This window comes from Siniperca chuatsi, linkage group LG9 (genome assembly GCF_020085105.1).
Source record: "Siniperca chuatsi isolate FFG_IHB_CAS linkage group LG9, ASM2008510v1, whole genome shotgun sequence".
NCBI classification, from domain to species: domain Eukaryota; kingdom Metazoa; phylum Chordata; class Actinopteri; order Centrarchiformes; family Sinipercidae; genus Siniperca; species Siniperca chuatsi.
Genome location: NC_058050.1, coordinates 27968360 through 27985653, shown reverse-complemented (window position 1 = coordinate 27985653; position 17294 = coordinate 27968360). Strand labels below are relative to the sequence as shown.

The 17294-nt window shown below is 39.2% G+C and overlaps 1 long non-coding RNA gene across 1 annotated transcript in view; it reads right to left on the bottom strand.

The window, feature by feature from the left end:
- The window catches only part of LOC122881920, a 20945-nt gene extending 4180 nt beyond the window's left edge, over positions 1 to 16765 (bottom strand). The window contains exons 1-3 of the long non-coding RNA XR_006379261.1: positions 16534 to 16765; positions 4052 to 4251; positions 3033 to 3469 (exon numbers count right to left, since the gene is read on the bottom strand). This is a non-coding gene — a long non-coding RNA (uncharacterized LOC122881920). The remainder of the gene's footprint in view (positions 1 to 3032; positions 3470 to 4051; positions 4252 to 16533) is intronic.
- Between the last annotated feature and the right edge of the window lie 529 nt (positions 16766 to 17294).

The window sequence follows — 17294 nt, the reverse complement described above, 5'->3', positions numbered from 1 at the left end:
AATATTTTAGATTCGCTAAAGTTTTAAATTTTATCCTAGGTTTCTTTTTCTGCCATACAAATTTACTAAATAATTTATCTAGCATATTAAAAACCGAAATGGGTACATTTACCGGAAGGGATTGGAACAAAAAAAGAAATCTTGGTAGTAGGTTCATTCTTATCACCTCAATTCTGCCTAGTAGTGAGAGAGGAAGAATCTCCCACCTTACTATATCACTTTGTTTTTGTTGTATTAGTTTTTTGTAGTTTGCTTCAAAAAGCGGGCTGGAATTGGACACAAGAGTAATTCCTAAATATCTGAATCCTTGCTTAGACCAATGAAATGAGACCCATTCATTTAATTGGGATGGTCAAACACCAGAAATCATCATTGCTTCAGATTTATTTTCATTAATTTTATATCCTGAGACTAGTCCATCTTAATGCAAACACTGCATGAGTGGAGGAATGGAATGAGATGGATTTTCTATAAAGAGCAATATATTGTCCACGAACAGTGATATTTTATGAACTGATTTCCTTCATCCTCTATTCCTTGAATTCTTGCATTCTGAAGTATAGCTTCTGGTAGTGGTTCAATGCTCAATGCGAAGAGGACGGGAGACAAAGAATCACCCTGTCTCTACCACAAAAAATTTGGAACCATTCACCCTTATTCTCGATTTTGATTCTTTGTATAATAGGTTAATCCAAGTTACAAATTTTCCTCCAAAACCCATTTCCATCAGAGTTTGTTCCAAAAATCAGCTCTATCGAATGCTTTCTCAGCATCAAGGCTGAGAAGCATTGCATTCCTTTTATTTTTTATCGCTATTGATTTTAAATTTAAAGCCCTTCTCACATTGTTAGTTCCTTGGCGGCCTTGAATAAATCCAGTTTGATCTGGTTTTATAACTTTTTTAATATATTTTTGAATTCGTTTAGCCATGACAGTTGTTAGTATTTTATAATCCACACATAGAAGACTAATTGGGTGATAACTAGTACATTGTATGGGGTCTTAACCTTTTTTATGCAATACTGAAATTATGGCTTCGGACCACGATTTTGGTGGGTCTCCTGATTGTAGTGCATAATTATATACTTTACATAGTATTGGAGAAAGATCATTCATAAAAACTTTATTATAACACTCTCCACAAAATCCATCTGTTCCTGGTGCCTTATTATTTTTTAGATTACTAATTGTTTCTTTAATTTCATCTTCTGTTATAGGATCTGTTAATTTACATGCCTCCATCGACAATTTTGTCAAATTAAGAGGTTTCAAAAATTTGATAATTTTATCTTTCTAAGATTCCTGGTTTGGACCTCTATATAACTGTTGATAATATTCAGCAAAAGCGTCTGATATTGCTTTGGGATGGGTCTCAACATTTTTCGTTGCAGGATGACTAAGCTTAGGAACTATGCAACTAGCTTGATCTTTCGTGAGTTGAAAAGCCATAAGTCTACTAGCTTTATTTCCCATTTCATAGTATTTTCTTTTTATGTATCTAAGGGCTCCTTCTGCTTTGTATGTCAGTATTTCATCAAATGTTTTTCTAATCTCTTTTAACTCCCTAAGTGTATTTTCTTTTTTATTTTTTTATGCTCCCTCTCTAACCTCTTTATTTCATTTTCATATTTTTGTTGTTCTGAGTTTCTTTGTTTCTTTATGCTAGACCCAATAGATATAATCTTCCTTCCTTCCACGCATCTTGTATTTCTTGTTTAGTTTGGGGAATTGTTTACATCGAAACGTTAAATCTCCAATATCTAACCCCAGATGATTTTTCATGATAACTGGTTTGTGATCTGAGATGGTAACAGGCTCAATTATGCATTCTCTTACTTTATATAAGTCTGTTTTTGATATACAAAAGTAGTCTATCCTCGAATAGCTCCCATGCACTTGAGACAGAAATGTAAAATCTCTTTCCTTGGGGTGTGCATGTCGCCAGACATCCACTAAACCCATTTCTTTCATCAGGTTTGACATTTCCTTGGACATTTTAGATGGAGGCTTTGCTATTACAGGTGATCTATCTAGTTTAGCATTCAATATACAGTTAAAATCCCCTCCAATAAGCAAAATCCCTTCCCTGTCTGCCACTAGTGCTGCTATTTTTTTTTTTAAAGAAAAGAGGGCAATCTTCATTTGGGGCATAAATGTTTACAATTGTTATTTTTATGCTACTAATTATTCCAACCATCATAACATACCGGCCCTCCTTGTCTTGGAAGGTTTTTTCATTATTATAGCACACTGCTTTACTAAACAGAATAGCCACTCCTCTTTTTTTCTTATTTCCAAATGATGAACTATACACTTGGTCTACCCATTCTCTTTTTAGTTTCAAATGTTCCATCTCAGATAAGTGTGTTTCCTGGATTAATATTACCTCGCTTTGCCATTTTTTTTATCTGTCCAAAAATCTTTTTCCTTTTTATTGGGTTATTAATGCCATTTATATTGTAACTAATGACATTCAAAGAAGCCATACCCTTTGTATATTATTATATATATTGTCCTCCTTGTTTGTATCGATCCTGTATGTATATAGTGACAGAAGGTGGAAAGAAAAAAAAATAAATAATAAAATAAAATAAAATAAAATAAAAAATAAATAAAAAAATAGAAAGGAGAGGGCTCCCTCATTAACTCTGAACTGAACTGAACTGGAACTTCCATCTGTCTCATTAGACACAGCTTTCAAACATTTTCTGAGTCTAATCCTAGATGGTACTGTGGCAGAGAGGTGTGGCCTGTCCCCTCCGGGGAAAACATTGCACACAGTGCTGTTAAGACCCCTATAACCATATTGCACATGCATAGAAGAGGTCTAACTGAGTGTGCTTCACTCATGTACCGTACAGATCTAGCATCCGTCTAAACTTTTTAACATAACACTTAGATGAACTTATGGCAACATAACATTTAACGATACTCATAGTGGTATGGCAACGCTTATATTTCTATGTTCTATTGGTAAACGTAAGACTAATCATCCCGAATTTACTTCAGTCTTGGAAAGAATTCGAACTTACTATTGTCTTATTTTGAAGTACTTTACACTTCTTCTTGAATCAGAGCCTTAGTGTCACGTATCGACAGTACTGTGTCTCGTCTCTTGCTTCCTGGCCTTTCTTTCAGCTCTTCTTCTATTTTCTCCCTCTCTCCACAGCGTACCTCAATGTCCAGCTCCTTCAGCTTTGTTGTTGCATCCATCAGCGTCGCAAATGTTTTCTCCCCGGTGTTGAGTTTCAGTCTTAGTTCCGCCGGCTATATGCATTTTGCCTGTATTCCCTTCTTTCGTAGCTCTTTGATGACTTCGTAGACTTTTGCTCTTTTCTTCTGAAGGTCAGGAGAGTAGTCTTGGTTGAAGAATATTCGCCTTTCTTGGAAATGAATCTGACCCTGGCTCCATGCCTGCCTGATGATCGCGTCCTTTACTGCTGCATCCAGGAATCTTACAATGATCAACCTAGGGGGAGCCATTGGGCTGAATTACAACAATTCTGCAAAGAAAATTCCTCCACAGCGCTGTAAAAGACGCATTGCAAGTTATTGCAAATGCTTGATTGCAGTTGTTGCTGCTAAGGGTGGCCCAACCAGCTATTAGGTTTAGGGGGCAATCACTATTTCACACAGGGCCATCTAGGTTTGGATTTTGATTTCCCTTAATAATAACAACCTTCATTTAAAAACTACATTTTGTGTTTACTTGTGTTATCTTTGACAAATATTTAAATTTGTTTGATGATCTGAAACATTTAAGTGTGACAAACATGCAACAAAAATGAGAAATCATGAAGGGGGCAAACACTTTTTCACCCCACTGTATATACAGTGCCTATAAAAATTGAGGGTAAACAATTAACATGTATTTAATGCTAATGTAAATGATTTTTTTAATTTATATAGCCCAATATCACAAATCACCAATTTGCCTCAAGGGGCTTTACTATCTGTACAGCACATGACACCCTCTGTCCGTAGACCCTCGAAATACTTCCCCCAAAAACCCTTTTAACAGGGAAAAAATGGAAGAAACCTGAGTGATTACCTTTATCCTACGATGAAAGCCTTCTCTACTTATGGGAGCGGTCTCCTCCAGGTTTACAGTGTCCCCATCCACAGGTGCTGTTCATCCCTCCAACGTCTGTGACAAGGAGCACTGAAGCTCTTCTGGAGGCTTGTGGTCACAGGCCTCGATTACACGGGTGCTTGGTAGCTTGGGCTCCTGTGCGCAATTGTGAGCACATGCTGTGGGGTGATTTATAATAATATAAGAGATAAAACCAGCAAATCCTCACAGTTGGGATGCTGGAACTAAGGAATGTTTTGCATTTTTGCTATAAAAAATTACTCAAAAAGTTAACTGATAATGAATTTAGTTGCAATTAATTTTCTGTCTATCAACTGATTGAATAATCGACTAATAGTTTCACCTCTAAAGTCTATAATGACATTTTTATTAGAGTGTTTGGATCAAATGTACTTTATTGTCAGTTGCATAACAGCCTCTAATTTACCAAAACAGCTTTTATGCATGGGTGTAACTGGTGAGTGTATGAGTGTGGAGCTGTGTGTGCGTGGCCTGGCTGGTGAGTGTATGAGTGTGGAGCTGTGTGTGTCTCAAACCCAAAGTTTTGAATTTTGTATTTTTTTTGCACTGCACATTTTCTTTGCTATTGATTTGACTTGGTGCTGGTGGTAGTTTGGTTATTTGTTCGTATTTGGTGTTGAGGTGTTTGCTATGACTGATAAACGAACCTATTATTATGTAATGGTGTGACCGACTTTGCACAACTCATAGGCTTTATATAAATTCATGTTTCGGGAATCCCCAAGGGGGAAAAAATGGTGACTAATGCTCGTTTTGCCCCAAAACCACACTTGATGTTGGCTTTTCACTGAATTTGTGATTCAGCGGTAGTCGGTAGTGTTACTCCTGTGATTGATCTCTTTCCAACAGCAATGTTTACAAAAGCAGTCTGAAGGAGGAAGCCTTTGCTGTGGGCTTGTGTCACTGGGGTCTGTTCACGAGCACAAACATGAAGCTGTTTAAATGCAGAAAGTGCATTTGTGAGACTTGTGACTGCATAAAACATTATGTAATCAATACTTTTTAATAGGTACTGCGTATTGAGTTGTGTATTGAGGTATGGAATACTGTGGTATTGATCTGGACAGCTATAACCCTCTCCTCTCCTCTCTTGGGTTTTTCTTCCCCCTTCTGTTCCCATCCTCTTGCTTCATTTTTATGCACTCCCACTAATCTGCAGGATTACCTTATTCTGCATCTACCTGTATTCTTTGATTATTGCTGAAAGCCTGAGTGCTGAAAACTGGCTGGGATTATCTCCCAGTGGAGTGCTTGATGTTCCCCTCTTAATGAGGCTGGCAGCAGAAAACTGCCGGGCTTAAAACCTTCCCTTTTATGTTAATATAATGTTGCAGCCATCTTAAAAGGAGTTATTACAGAGCCATCACATTCATTCAAGCATGTCCACTCCTGCATCACTTTAGGGTCACACCAGGGTCAAATGGTGTTTATGCTCAGCAGCATTGCAAATAGTTTTGATAGCTTAAGTCAGTGCTGAATATCAGAGATGCAGTTTGAAATGCAAACATCAAGTCAATGCAAGATAAAACATCCACACACTGACACAGCACATATAGGAAATTCTTTGAGGATGATACACGGAGCTTAGTTTATTGACTGATATTAATGTGTGTGTGTGTGTGTGTGTGTGTGTGTGTGTGTGTGTGTGTGTGTGTGTAAAAGACTTAAATTATCATATCAAGGGACCCCAAAACTATAAAACTTGCACTAATTTGTCATTCTGTTGACACGAAGAAGCCATTCTGGTTGAAGTTACAGTAAAATCTGGAATCTGCTGCCAGACCTGCCTGCCAGTCTGTACATTTTTAAGTGGCTTAAATTGGATTTTTATTTCTCCAAAGACACAATCAGGACATTTTTAAAAATGGAACTGGATTAGTGAATCTTGTTAAGTTCATGTTTCTTTGCCCAAAATTAAACATTGCGTTGCTAAACTGGTAAACAACATGTGAAGTAAAACAGCAAACAGCAGTTTTGGCACAGCTTCATCGACCATTACTGGGAAAAGGATGTCAAATTTTGTCTGTCTTGAAACCACCTTTCCCATTTATGGCAATGCAAACCCAGCACAAGAAGCCCATCTATGGTGGATTGGAATTCTTTGTAACAACATCACCCATGAGTCCTAGCCATTGGGTGCCAAGGCCTCATGGGAGCTGTTTTTTGTGAAATGCTAGCAAGTCAATTTATTTTATCTTTTTTAGAATGAAGAGGTGTTCAGACTTTACCATTCAGTAGATATCAGTGCTGAAGTAACTGTTTCATCAATTAATCAAAAGATCACAGAGTTGATATATTTTATTTTAATGATTATTTGGGCTTTTTGCCTTTTTTGACAGGAACTTTACAGTGCGATAATATGTCAGATGTTTATGCTTTCTGCACTTCCCCCAAATGGCCAAAATAAAAAAAATAAAAATGCAGGTTTAAGTAATTTGTCAAATGAAAATGCAAAACATTTGTAGGTCAAGCTTCTCCATTGTGATGATATAAAAGTCATTTTTAAAGTGTTTTCTAGACAAAATAAGCATTTGTAACATTGTCAGGACGTTATTTTCATTTTTGGGAAGAATTTCTGAGAACACTTAATCTATAGATCAATCAATTATGAACATAATTACTAGCAGGGCTGTGGCCATTGATGAAATACTGAGGTCGTTAATCCAAGTGCCCCCCAGATTCCCAACCAAGCGCACAATCGTTTTGATGAGAGTGGAGTTTGCAGGCCGGAAAACCAAAACAGTGAGCTGAAAGACACTAATATGATGATTTTCCTGTGGCTTCACCACTAAGAGCAACAAGTATTTAATAAAAAAAACCCCATAAAATTCTATTCTCACTAAAATCATCTTTTTGTTTAATATTTGATTTCTTCTGTGGTTATGGCTTAATGAGGGTTGTTGAAGGGGGTGTTTGGGAATAGTTACATGGTATATTGATGCTCCACTTGGTATGGTACAGTTAATGGTACATTTAAATGATCTGTGATCATCATTATTGTGCATACGTTTTAAAATGATATCAGTTGCAGAGAACTAGCAACTCCAGATCATCAGAGCCTGATGGAGTCCTCCACCCAGACAAACCAATCCAAGCCAGCCCGGCGGCTCTGGAAGCACCAGTAAGTCTCGATTCACTAAGTGACCCTTCAGAGGGCCAGTCATGTCCCTCAAAGTTTCCGCTTCATTCTCCCCTCCACTTGTCTTTACACAAACATGTGAAATAAAGCTTGAATATGAAATGTTGTTTTATTTGACTTAGAAAATGAAAAATTGTTTTGGTGGAACCATATTGATCCAGGACAGCGATTCGCTCATCAGATTCTCATGCCAAGTCAAGCGCTCATCACATCAGCAATTTATTCCACTTTGGTTACTTAAATAGGAATAAATTATGACAGTAAGATTTCTTCTGGTCGATTCATATGTCTGGGCTCAGAATAGCTGGCTAAGCTTGTCAAACAAATCCCCCAAAACAAGTGAAAACAAACCAAACGAAGTGTTGGAAGGCAGAGTTCCCCCTCACGAACTGCGTCTTATTTTGTAGTTGTGATCGAGTCTGTCATGTCTGAGTCGACGGCCGATAAAAGTGTCTGCCAATTTATCAACTTTCACGATGCTGAAACTCAAAACACATGTTGTGAGAGAGAAAAAAGCGGCTCAGCCCTCTTCATAAAGCCCAGGAGTGACAGGAAATCCATCTCTGTCGTATGCAATTACCTGCATGCTGATACGGGGAAAACACTCCTGCTTTATATTTCATCAAGGCCATAGAGGAGCTGAGGCGGCGCTCAATACTGGCCTCCAGTGCAGCACACACACTCACACACACACACACACACACACACACACACAGTAAAGATAACTACTAAATGCACGGACATGTGTAGAAATGCTGTACAAGGCTTAAAGTTAAAATGTACATCCAAGAGAAGCACATTTTATTTATATAGCGAAGAGAAGAAGAAAGGAGAAGAAAAGAGGAGAGAATTTAATTTAATAATTATTTTATTAACGAAGAGGTTGTCAATTTGGTACACCCAAATATGTGTGACCACATTTGGTATTATTGAGTAAAAAGACAATACTTTATTTTAATTTGTGCAAATATACTCTGGTAATTAAGAGCTTTATTTTTACATTTATAATATGTAGCCCTGTGTTAATATTGGTGAGTAAAAGAGTGGAACAAAGTAAGCAGAACCTCCGGTTGCCTATAGCGGGCCAACTTCCTGTTCCCCTTTAGACGCAATTTGGGAAAAGACACGAGTGTACCTGTCGTTCTTTCTCTCACACTCTACTTTTATTTCACAGGTCAGTACTTGGTTAAAATTGCCATAAATGAAAGCCTTAAACCTCGTATTACTTGTGTACTCGCTGAAAAGTAATATTGTGATGATTTGTGTAACTTTTGGCTCAGTTTGAGAGCAAGGTCAAGGCGGTAAAGCTAGCCGCGTTGCGCCGATAGTTCGCGCGAGAGTTCGTCAGCTCGCGCTGAATGTGTTTATTTCACAGTAACCTTGGTTTTGGGTTTATGTACTTTATGGGTAGTGCTCCAGTTTAATGCTTAAGCCTCCTGATGGGACTTTATTAGAGTTAAAAGACCCATTGTGCACTATTTGTTCATTTAATGTAGAAACTGTAAAGAAAAGCCATATAGTAAATGTTTTGGGTTACTATATTGTAACTTAACTAATGTACACTCTAAGGTGTTTGGTCCAAATTTAAGTAAGATTTATGCACTAATACTAGTCCGGGATAATTAATCTTGAGTTTTGCACCATGTCAATAGAAGTCAATGTAATATTAAAGGTCTAGTATGTAGTCTGTACTGCAACTGTAAAAAGGTCAAGTAACAGTGCAATAAGCAGCAGTAGGAGGTTTTGAGTAAATACAGATACATATTGCAGCGAAATGGACTTTATTTAGACTTTCAAAGCTATTTTTGTAAATGAGACAAGTAAATGCACTTTTGTAAATTGTAAATTACATGTGTTTTGATAAGAAATAAGAGACGCAATTTGGGAAAAGACACGAGTGTACCTGTCGTTCTTTCTTTCACACTCTACTTTTATTTTACAGACTTTTCTTTTTGTTATTGTGGTCGCCACGCCTGGGACCCGTAACATCAAACATATGTTGTAAACACCCCCCCCCCCCCATGAAATATGGAGCTATGTCCCACAATATTTTTAATGACCAGTCATAAATTGCCTCCACAGGCTCCTCCCCGCGATATTCAGTGTTAAACAACTCCAAAACACACTGGATGCCCACTGAACTCCTCCACAACAGCTCAACGTGCGCATGGCTCGCGAGCGTGTGTCTAAGTTTTTGGTCGTCCTGTGTCCTCCGCACGCCATACACAGATCTCTGATACACAAGTTGATCACTCACAGGTCTACACAAGTCAAACAGTCTGTTTGAATCACAATCACGTGTTAAATATAAACCAGTGTGTTACTGCTTGTCAGTGTAACAGGCTGGACGATGATCCAAGTTTCACTCAGTCACTTGCCTTTTGAAAGGTGGGTCTGTAGTTGACGTGGTCGCTGTTTATTGACCAGGTTGTCACACATGCTTTGTCTCCGGCGCTTGGTCCTTATTGCTCCAGTTTCTGTGTTCTGTGTTGTACTGAACATCCAACATGTAGCTGCTGGTTACTGACAATACAAAGAATTGGGTTTATGTGTTATTGCAAACGAACTCTTCATACATATACAGCTGGCTGGTCCCCCCAATGTCTGACTGAAGATTTTGCCCTAATTATTGATGCATTAATGTGTAAGGGTAATTTTAATGAGTTTATATACTGCTGGATAGCTTTTCCCCTGAGAATCAACAATTGTAAATTATAATAATGCATCCTAATTTATTTGTTGATTATATTTTGTATTAATAATCTGAATCTGCAAAGTAACTAGTAACTAAAGTTATCAAATAATTGTAGTGGAGTGAAAAGTACAGTATTTCCCCCTGAAATGTAGTGGAGGTAGAAGTACCAGAACATGGAAACACTCAAGTAACGTTAATAAAGTTACTCAAAATTGGGCTTTAATGCAGTACTGGAGTAAATGTATTTAGTTACTTTCCAGCTCAGATAACAATGTATCGAATGACAGTGTGAAAACAATGAAAGGTGTGGAATCTAACATCAGCCCTTGCCAATCTCCACACATTCACCACAGACCACGTATACTGCAGTCGTTAAGCTGAAATATGTTTTTCTGTTTACTGTCTCTGCCAGTAGCATATCTTAGTTTTATTACTACACACAAGATAACCAGTTGCACTTCCATAATTAAGGCTACGGGATGAAATGGAGTGTTTGTTTTGCATCTGGCATTTCCTCAGCACTCTGACTGGACTTGTGTTGATCGTCATGAAGCTCTGGTAGTTCTAAGTAACTGGAGGTAATGTCCACCTGACCGAAAAGAGTCTACAGCTCTTTATTTTCAACATTATTTCCGTGCGTGCACGTCTCCTGCTTTCCTATAGCATGATTAAGTGTCAATATTAGTTTTCTATTCGGGAAGGGTAGTTGTGATATTATGGCGTGCTGACAGCGCCGTTGCTAGCATGTCTTTTTTAAAACACTATGTCCCTTTGCTCGTGATTACATCTGCAATTTTGCAGCGTTTAAATGCACTTTCCTCCAGAGCTTTCTCCTTTTAATGCTCTGCCTCTCAGCTCCACCTTTTCTCTCGTTCGCCCGCGCCGTCCATTTTTTCTCCACACCGCTCGGCCACGTGCACGCCACATACTGACTGAACGCTGTGTTGTACGTGCGTGCAACCAATTACATGTGATGACAGACAGAGATTATACCATCAGGTTAAAAGCAGGCGGGGGGCTGACCGTCTACACTTCTGAGTGACTGTAGCTGACCCGTGTTGTTTTCACTCATTTTATTTTGCCTTATTAACAGTGGCCTGACACTCTGAGCCAGAGACAAAGAATTATCGCCTGAATCTGCAGCTCCCCTCGACTTTACAGAGCTTTATAGCGAGTCTCGGCCTCAGCGGGCAGCTGTTTTGAGTAAAACAGCTATAAAAACCCGTGGTACATTACCTGCTCAGCACCAGACAGACAAAGTTAGAGACCAGCTGGTGGAGCATTAAGCATCTAAAGAGCCAAATATTTCCCTCAGGAGACCAAAAACAGAGCAAAAACAGGGGCGAATACTGGACTTCATCAGGTGGCCAGACACACGACTCCAAATGAATGATAATGTTGCTCCGTAACTGCTGGATGTGTAAATGACTGTTTGCGAACAAGTGTGCCATACCAACTTAAAAGGTGTTCATCACAACTTGTTTCCACTGCCCCCAAGTGGCCGAACACTGCAGGTTTTAATTATCTACAACCATTTGGCATGCAGTGAACCTGGGGTTCCTAGGGGTCTGGGCCCCCAGGACAGTTGTCCACTTTGCCCAGCAGGTAATCCTGCCTGCAGTAACAGTAAGACAACAGAACTACTAGAGAACACATCCAGCCAATCTGTCATGTCACTCAGATAAAGTCTAAGGTTTACGAGGAGCATTTATTTACCACGTTGTAAGCTGTTAACATGCACTCTTTGTGTGGTAAAGTTGGAAAGGACTCTCCTCAGCTTGTGTTTGGTGCTTGGTGTATAGCTTATACTGCTCATAGTACATCCCAGTGTTCAGCTGTCCATACAGTAAAATAATGAGAGGGTAATAATCTTACACACATTCTATTTAAATATATTCTATTTAAATATACAAGCTGCAATAGGTTGTTTCAGCACCATAAATATATATCAGTAAATATCACTCCATTAAACTTTAATGAAGATTGTATATGTTTAGAAAAGCATGACTTGCCTGTAGGGATTTAGTACAGTTTCATATGGAGCTAATAATAAAGACTCATTGACACTACAGTATGATGCTTGCCCGAGGCCACTCCCAATGAATCTTTTAAAGTGTTGAATTCTCCTCTAAGCTCTCCTCCGAGCATTTGATCTACACCCTGCACCGCCTGTCTAACTTGCTAACATATTGTCAGATACTAGAGCTCACTGCATGAACCAGCTAGACAGTTATTTTGAGGTGAGACATTTTCATCTGCTGTGTCACCCAACAACAGATTCCTCAGCCTTCCAGATCGCAGTTTTTAGCCTGTACAAACAGTGCTGTTAGGAAATAACTCTGAGGGCAACATGGCTGCAGAAGCCATTAATGAGCACTGCTGTGACTGCAGCTCGTGCAGTCTGGCTCCAGGCTGCAATGATGCATCTATTATCATCTTCAAGACGCAATCTAAACATTTAGCTTGTGCGTGATTCATAGTGTTTATTAGTATTAGTATTAGCAACAGACTAGCAACTTCTATTGCAATTGCAATGGTTGCAATTTTCACCATCTCTCTTTCTTTGCTGCTTAATTTTCTTTCTTGACAAGAGTTCCATGAAAAGATTGATACCACTCTCATATCTGTGCAGCCAAGTATTGAACTGGAGCCAGGAGGCAATTGGCCTAGCATAGCATTAATAATGGAAACAGGGGAAAACTAGCCTGGCTCTGTCCAAAGTTCAAAAATGCACCTAGCCCCTCTAAAGCTGTTTTATCTTGTTTGTTTAATCTGAACACAAATAGAAATGTAAAAACTAAGTTGTGCTTCTGCAGGGGGTTACGTGCTGGACTATTCCTTGGCAAACAACGGCCGGGTGCCATGAAGTCATCCACGCTTGTGTCTGTTTTTCATATTTACCTAACTAGCTATGTAGGCTGATTAGACCTATATTTTTAAAAAGCCACTCTTAATTGTTCATTGAGACGTGACACTCACCACCTCCTCCAACAACAAAGTAAAACTAACGTATGCACTACGGCAACCTCTACACCTTCACTTTACGCATACCATGAATGCTACTTCCTGCACTTGGCACTGATCATTGATTAGTGGAAATAAATTGTGTCAGAATCGTCCAATTAATGTATTTCTTAGGGAGACTGGGCTAGTATTTTGTAATTCTTCTAAAGAATGCTGACACCATTGAGAAACTGGCCAGGAGGAAATTAGATGACATTAATTAAAAGAACTTTAAAAAGGTTTCAGTCTGCAGTGGTTGGGATGCCAGCAGCGACACTGTGATTTACCTGATCGTACAGCTTAAGGGATCCCTGTGTGTGTCTGTGTGTGTGTGTGTTTGAAATGACCAACACTTGGGGGTCTAGCCATCCTGTAGAGATAGTGTGGAGCAGACAGAGCCAGGATAAGAGCACTACTAACTGGGATTGTGTTCCTGTAGGTGTGTGATAATGGATGAGGTCCAGGGAAAGGAAAGGCTGGAATATCCTGCTAGGGCATGAGGTGCTTGTGGGAGATGTAGTGGAAAAGGTGAACGTGTGCATGCATGTTTGTATAATTGCTTATGTCTGTGTTTTAATGCGGAGGTGCTGGTGCTTTGAATTGTTTTAAATAGTAAAAACTGCCTTTATTAATAATTAACAAGCTCCTTCTTTTCCAACTTTTGTTAAATGTACAAAAATTAAAACTTTATGAGCATTTCATGCATGAGAAGTTTGCTAATAATAAATAAGTTAAATGTGAACGTCATGCTGCGTGCTGTTTTACTTCTAAGAGAAAAAGTTCTGAGTTAAACATTAGGATTTAAGAGAGCAAAGTAAGGCTGACTCTTCATCTCATGCCTTTATTCTTCTTCTAACGCCTTTAAGCAGGGGTGGCTCCAGGATCTTTTCAATGGGGTGCCAAGGGGGTGCTGAGTGAGGGTGGCAACCAAGGTTGGTGTGTACACACATTGTGCACAGATTTTTTTAAATCTAAATGATGGTATACTGTGTATTTATTGCATATCTTACTTTTTTGGCAGCCTGACAATAGATTTTTGATAAAGAAAAATAAATTCCTCGCAAAATGTATCCTGTGCAGGTCAATCCCAGCCTAGGTACTCTAATGGCAAATTTAAAGCTGCATTAATCTATATTTTTATTTTAATAATGAATTAAAAGACTATCTTCAATGTGAAAGGGGCTGCTTGTAGTGACAAACCCACAGAGAATTAGCACCGACTCTGCAGTTTCTCTCAGCTATGTAAAGCATTTTAACGTCTTTTAGCTGTTTTGTTTCAAGACCTGGAACTTTACTGTTCAACCTTGCTTCCAGCTGCAGCAGGTAGTTGTTTTCAGCAAAAAGCCAAAAACCAACTGTATACTTCCAGTTCAGCACCAAACAGCAGACAGACAAAGTTAGCTACTAGCTGGTGAACATAGTGGAGCATTTAACAGCTAAAGAGCCAGATGTTTTTCTCAGGAGTAGGTGGACACCAAAACAGAGCAAAAAGGAGAATGAATATTGGATTTACAGGTGAACAGAAACACGGCTCCAAATTAATGCTAATGTAAATGTGTAAAACTGTTTTTAAACACATCAGGTAGACACAAACATGACTCCAAAATGCTAATGTTTACAGCTTGTTTTGGCCAAGTGGCTAAAAACTCAATCAATGCAGCTTTAAGGTTTTTACAATGTGAGGGGAGCAATTTTGCAAGCATTTTTTCAAAAGCAAACCTTCAAAATAAGCATGCCAATTATTTATTTTAGGTAGAAAGCACATTTTCAAAGCAGGACTTCACCCAGAATGCATTGGCATTTGTTTGTCTGAAAGCATTTTTATTTATTTAAATTCTTATAAACCTCTGTCCACAGGGTTGGCATCACATAAATAAAACTGGCCAAAGCTATTTCTCTGGTTGACACACACTGGCAAATGCATACAGGCAAATATCTCAGTGCTGTGTTGCTTAAATCAGAAAAACAATTATTTGAATAACTCAGCTCTCTAAAAAGAGATGTTGCTGTTATTATTTTAAATGTAATATTTCAATGCTAGCAAACAAAAACGCCATTGTATTAGTGTGCAATCAGAAATCTCAGATACAGATATCTCAAAACCTGGACAGCATCTGTACAGCTAGGTACTAGAGGGGGGCAACACAATATATTTTAGAAATGTGTGTGACCTGACCCTTTAATAACTGAAAACAACGAGTCCTATGTACACTTAAATAAATTACCTGAAAATAACAATGTAGCTGAGCAGTCAGCAGAGGCAATCAGATTATATGATTTCCATTTTGAAACGTGCAGCACACACACACACACACACAGTATACAGTATACATATATACATATTTGCAGAAACACACACACTGGAACCCTTAATTAGGAAAGTGGAGACACCTTTGAGCAAAAATTGCACAGCATGAGCCCAGTGTAATCCAAGCAGCTGTATTTGAAATGGTTCTTCACATGGTGTCGATCTGCATGGCTCTGTTAAGTTACATCTCCGCCTCTCAAGCCCCTTTAGTTTAACTCCAGAACAGCATGCAGGTCAAAGGGTTGGGTTGGTTGCATATTTCCCAAAACATTAAAGTATTCCTTTAGAGCTATGTTAGTAAGTTATGTATGTATGCTGTCATTATTGTTTATCACTGCAACGAACCAAGACGTTGATCAGCCAGTGAGAGCCAGGAGAGACCATGATCTAGTTGCACAACAGACTCCCTCATTATCATAAAGGAGAAAGAAATACAGAAATAAATAAGTGTGTAAAAGAAATAAACGTAAAAGTAACACAGCTTTACAACAAAGAAGAGGGCAGCCCTGTGAGTCATCAAACATTTAACAAGTAATCATATAGCAGTAATCATATATGTTGGTGGGCCTTTGTTTAAAACAGGTTGGTTGGTCTAATTTCTTGTGTTGCTTCCCTGTTGGACTACCAGTTGTTAGCAATGGAAGTGGTGAGTAAAATACAAGCTGCAACCTCCGGAGCTAAAAAATGAAGCCAATGCAGAAGTGCCAAAACTGCAGTTCATTGAATGGCCACTTGAGGCTGACTCCAAAAGCAAATCAAACCCAATTCACTCCCATGGTAAAAGAGCTACTAAAAACAGTCAGCATGGAGTCAAGTGCAAAAATAGTGTCATTAATCAAGCTATTTCTTGAAACTGAATTCAAAATGTGAACTAATGGTGATACTGTACGGCATGTCCAGTGTGAGTGATGTTGAGTCAGACATACAGAAACACATGGTATTCGTATCTGTCTGCAGTGTGGGAAAAATGGGAAAATCTGCCTTATTATGACTACAGTTCCTGAGAAAGTTGGTGTCTAGTGTTGTTGATGTGGCTGCTGCAGCTGTATGTTCACTGAAACATTCACCACATATCACATATTTTGGTTTTGGAGTTTTGAGCCACTGACAGCCACCGTGTGGACACCACAACATGGCTAACAGAGCTAACAGCTAGTGGAGCTAACAGCTAGTGGCTAACCTCCACTCTAGAAAAGCCTCCCCGGATTTTGGAGAACATCAAACAAATGGTTTAATATTATTATGCCCTGTGAGGAAAAAGAGACATTACTAACCTCAAGGAAGATATCTGACAGCTCTCAGATGAACTGCGAAAGGACTCTCTTCTATCCGATTTAATTGACACCGCAGCCACACAGTCCAAAAAGCACTTAGGTCAAACCAACCCAGAGTGTGTTCTGTCCCATAGTTACCCAGCAGTGGGGTTAAAGTTGGGTTATTTTTTAACCCAGCAGTTTTTGTGTGTGTCACAGTCTGTCATGTTCTCTCCAGCCACTCCTCTTCACTCTGCATTCCCTCACGTGAGCTCTGATTCCCTTCACCTGTTACCAGTACACACCTGCGTCCAATTAGCAATCCACTCCCCTATAAAACCCAGCTCCTCACCACAGTCTGTGTCCGGTCTCGTTGAAGACACAGGATAGAACGCTAGGGCCCCTGATTCTACGAACGCCTTGGACTCACTTTACCTGAACGAAACTCCTACCAGCCTCGAGTGCCTTGACCCCGGCTCCGGTTACTCCAGTTCTCCGTGTGTGTCATTCCAGCTCCAGTTCTCGTGTGTCTTCAGTCTCCCGTGTGTGTGTCACTCCAGCTCCGGGTCCCGTGTGTCTCTCCGGTTCCCAGCCCTGTGTGAACCTACTCACCTGTATTCAGCCACACTACTCCAGAGCTCCACGATCACCAGTGAAAGGACTGTATACTTCCATCCATGATCTGTTCAATCTCCTTGTCTCTCAATAAACTATCAGTATCTTCCCCGTGTCTCCGGTCAGTTCTGTCCGTAACAGTGTGTGCCTCTGTTTAAAAAGATTTA